Source organism: Phoca vitulina, unplaced genomic scaffold, assembly GCF_004348235.1.
Source record: "Phoca vitulina isolate PV1807 unplaced genomic scaffold, GSC_HSeal_1.0 scaffold71, whole genome shotgun sequence".
Lineage (NCBI taxonomy): Eukaryota > Metazoa > Chordata > Mammalia > Carnivora > Phocidae > Phoca > Phoca vitulina.
This window is the reverse complement of record NW_022589774.1, coordinates 8,962,429-8,969,827: the sequence shown is the minus strand read 5'-3', so window position 1 is coordinate 8,969,827 and position 7,399 is coordinate 8,962,429.

Here is a 7,399-nt window from a genome sequence, read left to right as displayed (position 1 = left end):
CACACACACACACCACATATACTCATACATCACCCATATTCACATACACCTCACACATGCACGTACCCCTAACACACACACACACACACACACACCTCACATATACCTCACACCACACACACCACACACACACTTTCGTAGCTTCCCATTTCTTACCTCATGATGCTTTCTGTCCCATTTCCTTTGTCCTTGATAATTTATGTGCAATGTGGCTTTTAAATCTTTTCCCTGACATATTAGTAGTGTTTCAGGATGGTGATCACATGTTTTCAACCCACCATGCTTCACCAGAGGCTCTTATCTCTATCATTATATTTGCCCCTGGTCCACTCGTCACTCACCAGTTGTGCTAATTTGCTGAGAAATGGCCCTAAAGAAACATTTGTGCCATCTCCCTCCTTGCATGAAGGGGTTTATTATGATCATCAGCTGGCTTCCTCAGTCCTGGTGATTTTCAGGCCTTGAACTTCGGTCAGTGTGTGTGGTCTCTTTACGTTCTCCTTCAGGACTCCTTAAGCTCAGCTTCCACAGATAAAACTTCTTTGTGATACGGATTCACGCAGCCTTTGACCCGGGAATGCTTAGGAGAGGCATTTGGAAGTGATTTTTAAAACTTCCACTGTATGGGGGCACTGTTCAAATATAAACATTATTATTATCAACAGTAACAAAGTTAAAAAAATGTATAAACTTTAAATTATGTCCTCAAGATACTCCTCTCAGCATCTTTGATCATTGGACTTCAGACTGCATTTCCAAGTACAACATTCAGGCAGGGAAATGCTCTCAGCCTTGGTTTCCAAGATACAGTGCAGCGAGGACTTGCTCCATGTGTTAAATGAATGGATCCTTAGATTCATCCAAGGGTCCTGAGTCCTCCTAGCTCACCTTTCTCATTCTGTAGTGGTCATACAAATTCTGAATAGCACCAGCTTTTACTTTTACACACATAAGAAAGCATTTGCAGTGGGAACACTAGTTTTCTTCTCAAGTGAAGAAACTAAATGCCCTACAAACTTCAGAGATTTTCAACAGGAGTGGCATTACAGAATATTATTTTGCTGAACTACATCAGTGTTACATGGATACAAATGACTTTTCTACCAAATTCATTCATTCATTGAGAAAATACTTATTTAATACCTCCTACACCCCTGACATTAGAAGTAGTGGATAAAAGTAATAGCTAACATTTATATAGTGCTTACTATATTCTACATTGTTATGTAAATTAACTCATTTAATTCGTATAATGATCATATGAAAAATCTAATATGATTTCTATTTTACAGATGAGAAAACGGAGGCACAGAGCCAGGAGGAAACCTGATTAGTCTACACTAGTGGTTCTCAACCAGGGGTGATTTTGACCTCCCCCTACCTCCGGGAACATTTTGCAATGTCTAGAGACATATTTAATTCTCATCATTGGTGGTGATGGAGAGCTATAAAACCCAGGGATGGTGCAAAACACCCTATAATATACAGAATGGCCCCACAACAAAGAATAATCCAGTCCAAAATATCAATAGCGTTGCTATCCAGAAACCTTGATCTACATCCATCAGCATATGGCATTCTCCTGGCAACTGTCCTCCGGCCAGTGATAGACACGTGACTTACTCTGGCCAATCAGACTAAAGGAGAGGGCTTTGGGAGGAGGTTACTTTTCTTTTTTTCTTTCTTAAAATATTTTATTTGTTTATTTGAGAGAGAGCACACGCGCGAGCATGAACGGGGTGAGGGGCAGAGGGAGAAGCAGACTCCCCTGAGCAGGGAGCTCGATGCGGGGCTCAATCGGGGGACTCCGGGATCATGACCTGAGCTGAAAGCAGACGCTTAACCAGGCGCCACCCAGGCGCCCCAGGAGGCTACTTTTCATTCACCTTCTCCTGTTGGGTATGAACAAGAAGCACATAGCCTGATGTCTTCAACCTTCGAATGAAGCCAGTGCTGAGGACAGCAGAATGTAAGGACAGAAATGACCTCTGTCCTTAATGACATTACTGAGTAGCACTGGACCAAATCTCTCCTGGAACCCAAAATGTCTCTGGGCTTTAAGCTATGTGATGCACTACATTTAAGCCTGTCTGAGACTGAGTGGGCATTTTCTGTTTCAGGCAGCTCTAAGTGTCATAGCCAACTCCCTTTGCTAATTACGGGCACTAACTTGAAAACTTCTACAAAGTTTCTTTCACGTGGTCAGATTCTTCATCCGAAATTTACACTTCTCCTTTCTGGCTGAAGTCTGTCTCAGTTGGAGATCAGGAGATGTTCTTAAGCGCCGTTCTCCTGAACAAACATACACAAAGTAGAGACTTGTGGAGTCAGTCACCAAGCAGGTAGAATGCAATCCCATGTGCCAATGAAGAAGAAGGGGGAAGCCCAAGAGGGAAAGTGCAATCTAGGTAGAAACATAGAATACTACCCACATGGAAGAAAAAAAAAAAAAAAGACAGAAATGACTTGTTGAAGTCTGTGGTAAAGACTTCAAGGCCTGAAAATGTTTACTGGAATTTAGTAAATGGAAAGAATAAGCTGCTTGGGAGTGGAGGCCATTACCAGGTACTCCAGGTGATTTGGGATGATGTGTTGAGGGAACTGGAAAAAGGATACCTTTAAACATTGTACCAGCTTCACATTCTGTCACTGGAAACTAAAGGAGGTGAGAACCTGCACTGTATTGTATCTGTACTACATCTACGGACTCTGATGGTGGCAATTTCCATTTTATATTCTGGAAGCCACAAACTCTTACTGCCCAAGTAGCACAGAGGGGCCCAACTCCTTTTATATCATTAGGTACGTCTGTGAGAAGGTGAGATGAGATGGGAGATAGGAGCTTGACCTTAGCAGCCTGAGAACACTGTAAACGGAGTAGGTTGGATGGCTTTCTTAATCATCAATAACACCTTAGGGCGTGTTCTGGAGTTTGTACAGATAGGCATCATTTTTCTTTTCTTTTTTCTTGTGAAAGGAAATTTTAGTGTAGTCTCTGAGCCCTGGAAAATGTAATCATTTCAACATAATCTGCCAAAAATAATAAATTTTTTTATGGTCCTCAGTACTTGTCACAGTATTTTTTTCCCACGTGATCTCAATGAATGTCAATTCCTTCCATCCTGAATTGGACTGTAAGTGGTCAGTAAGCACACACTCCTCCAGGGGGGCTCCCTTCCTCCAAACCTTTCTGATTCGCACAGAAAAAAACCCAAAAAACATACGAGACAGAGAAACCAGGCAAGAAACTCCGACATTCTGTTTCCCAGCCCCCCTAGACAACACAGCAAGAAAGATGCAGTCAGAAGCGGGATGGGTCACTGGGAGCCGGAAGCTCTGAAAAGTCCAGGAAACACCAGATGTGCCCTCCAACATTACCTGACTTTCAATTTCCCTCTGGAAAACGGTCTCATAGTCCATGGACTCCGCTCCTTACTGAAATGTTTAGCAAGACCCCAGAGTTTTCTGTTTTTGTCTTTTCCCTGATTACCCAAATTAGATTTGATTTGATAATTCTTTGTGCTGATATCCAAGAAGAGTAGACTTTGCTAACATGCATATTCATTGTTTCTGCTAAAGGGCAGACACATGATCCAAGCCTGTCCTGCTGAGCCTTGCCTCTGGCCTGTGGCCCATGCACACTCATTTCGCAATAAGTCCCTGGGTTACCACATCAGGCTCTTTCCCTCTGAGAGTGGAGATACTGACCCGAAGTCTCCTCTTGCTAGCAGAGAGTTTCACCTGTGGTTGACCCCAGGAGCAAGCAAGTTAGTGTTAACCCAGTGGCTGGAGCAGCAAACACATTGTAGCATTTTTCAAACTTCAGATCAGGACCCATTAGAGGGTTGTGAAACAAATTTAATAGAGTACAACCAACATTTAAACATTTAAAAAATGCAGGGGTAGAACAGACCTGAGGAGAAAGGAAGATAAAATATTACAACGCTCTGCATGGAATAAGGTTAAGTTTTATTTGGTGAAACTGTTCTTTCAGTTATATAAATTCAACAATATGAATGCACACATTACATCACGATGTAAAATGCATTTCTTACTGTGAGGCTGCAATCAAAATAATCTGAAAGCTACTGAAATGTTAAATTGAAGTTTGATTCCACTGTCTCCAAAACTTTTGTGGTTGGCAGGTGGCAAGTCTATTGTTTACTTAGGGAACCGGAGAGAAATGCTTTTTAGTTAAACCCAAGAACCTCCAAGAACCTACATTTCTCTTAGGAAGTCTGCTGCCATATGTTACGCAGGAAAATGCTCTGTAGTTCAGCCACCTCGCTCTCCTTCTGTTCCTGCCACCACCTTAGTGGAACACTCTGTGGAGGAGCAGACATCAGAACTGGTAAGACAAGTCAGAAGTGCAGAACAGATTCCACATCCTTCTGAGGACATCCATTGAAAAACATTGTAACATCTGCCTACAAGATTGGTAAATAGTCATATAAGAGGGCTAAAGCAGAGCTGTTCCTGCAGAGAGGAACAGAAACTTTTTCCATCCGTTACTTGGACACCATTTTTCTTTGTGCTTCAGATGGTTTTTTATGGTGGTAAAATATACTCAACACAAAATTACCATTTTAGCCCTTTTTAGTTTAGTATCATTGCATGAAGTACATTCACATTGCTGTGCAACCATCATTACCATCCATCTCCAGAACTTTTTTGTCATCTTGAACAGAAACTCCATACCCGTTAAACAACTCCCCATTTGCCCCTCCCTGCCACCCTTGGCAACCACCATTCTACTTTCTGTCTCCGTGAATTTGACTCCCCTAGGTACTTCACATAAATGGGGTTATGATATTTGTCCTTTCGTTTCTGGTTTATGTCATGTAACATGTTTTCAAGATTCATCCATGCTGTAGAATATGTCAGAATTTCCTTCCTTTTTAAGGCTTAATTATATTCCATTGTATGTATGTATACTCAGATGTTATGTTAAAAATACTTATCGCTCTCCCCTGGCATTCACAGTATAATGCTCATTTTGGGCCAGCAGCAGAGGGAAGAATTTTATGAAGCTATTACTGTCCATAAAAGACCTGGAGACAGTGGATCAAGAATCCCACTGTGGGATTCTTGTGGGAATCCCACCAAGAATCTGGTGGCTGACTTCTCTGGCACTCTTTTGCTGACTCTGGGAGTTTGCAAAGATTTGAATGACATACTTTTTTTTTTTTTAAGAATGCCAAACTTCAAAACCTATTGACATGTCCCTTTAATCCTTATCCTCAGAAGTAGGACCTGGCTTCCCTTGAAAACAAACTGAATCCTCTCTCTCAGGGCTGTATTTTAGCATCATGAGTGGGAAACAGAAGAAAATGTGCCTGTTTTAATTCCTCTGTTTCTCTCATTCAAAAACCCTCATTTTGAATGCAACTTCGCTGTGATTTCTGGGGCAGACATTTTGCTATGTGCCGCTGTTCTCTTTTCCTCACTTACCCAGGCTCTACATGACTTAGATGCTTGGGAAGAATGTAAACAGGACGTTTTTACAAAATGGAGTTAAAAATGAGACTGGGAATAAAGATGGCAGAGAATCTTCACATTTAGGTACCTGATGCCATTATACTCCATGGCTCAGTGACAAATTCAGATGTAGAAAGCGACTTGAGTAGGAGACATAGAGGAGGTAGAATCCCACCTGAGTGTGTCTGTTGGGGCTGAGCAGCATCTGTAGTCCTCAGCCTTTGTTCATGAGCCAATCCAGTTCTGGTCACCACTCAGTAATGCTAACAATAGCTAACATTATGAGCTCTTACTATGGACTGGCCTATTTTCTAAATGCTTTACACAACTTCTATCATTTAATCTTTATAGCAACCCTATGACAAATTCTATTATGATCCCCATCTCACGGATGAGGACAGGCCAAGTACTTTGTATGAAGTCACATAGCTAATAGATGGTAGAGCTGGGATTCCAGTTCAGATGGTAGCAAGCAGAACCTACGTTCTTCAGCACTCTTCTGTGCTGGCTTCATTCACTTTTTCAACTCAGAGGCCTAACTTGTGATCAAGCTCAGTCTTGCAGATGGATGCCTCCAAAAGATCTTACTGGGTCAGTCTCTCCAGAGAGTTATTACAGGTACAGCAAGTACACAGAAGAAATACTCAGAAGGAACACTGCCGGTCTCTTTCTTCGTTATCTCACCCTGGAGGCAATGTCTAGTAAATGTAGCCTGAAAATAGCTTATTGAGGCATTAAAACCACTAGAATGACTTCTTAAAGTCCACCAATTAAGAATGACTTTTTGAATACCTACCAGATGGCCAGCAACCATGCTGAATAGTATGATGGATACAAAAAAATATGACATGATCCGTTTGTTAAAACCAGCCCCTGTGAACCTGTACAAGATAGTATAAAAGTTTTCCAACACATGGGTATTGAGCAATGGATGGTCCACTCAGGGAAATCTCCATATGTTAACTTTTAATAAATGATGCCAGCACATTTTCTCCACAAATTATCACTCATCTTTGTCTCTAGAGAAGAGGCCAGTTACGTCCTACTTCTTCCTCTCTATGTACTCCTTGTCAATTTCTTTAAGAATTAAAATATTCCTTTGGAGATTTCTTAATTTATTTGCCTTAAATGGCAGGGCAACCAAGGGCCAGATGAGACTCAAAGCACAATATAGTCACTGCCCACAAAAATAAAAACAACCTCGCTTAAAACTAATCAGCACCAAAGAGGAAAGCAAGATCAACACAAGCATTGCCTCCATTTCCAACATGAGAGAAATTCCTTCCAGTTTTCTTGGTCATGCTCATTTCTGTTCATTTTCTGGTTCATTTCATGTGATTTCCCCTGTGTCATGTGTTGTTAGACTCAGAAATGACAACCAGCTAACCCATTTTAACTTAAGTCAACACTTGCATGAACCCTGCCTTTCTTGGAGATGCTGGAGTCACTTTGGAAGAAGGGACATAGCACACATTTCACTAGGAGGAGAACTAGAACCTCCTTCTTTTGCAAAGTTTTAGTGTCTGCTGAAAGATGCTGGAGGAAACTCAGCACCTCCAAATGGCCTGGAGAGCACACATTTTTGGGGGTGGGAAAGACCTCTTCTTCCACAAAGGTATAGTTTCTCCAGTGTGTCTGCATTCAGGCCTGAATCTCGGCTTATATGCTTGGAAGTCTGTTTATCCCACAGCCTTGGGCTACGTGCCAATCAGGTGATCCTGTGTCCCTAAAAGCGGTGTTTCTTTAGCATGTGTTCAGCATCCATCAAAACCTGTGTAAACTAGGGTGCTTATGAAAAGCACAGATTTGGGAATTCCACTAAATCTTAAGGACTCCAAATCTCAGAGGTGGGGCCCAGGAGTCGACTTTCTTTAATATCCCAGGGTGCCTTTCCCTGTCCCTTAATCTGTCAGCCCCTGAA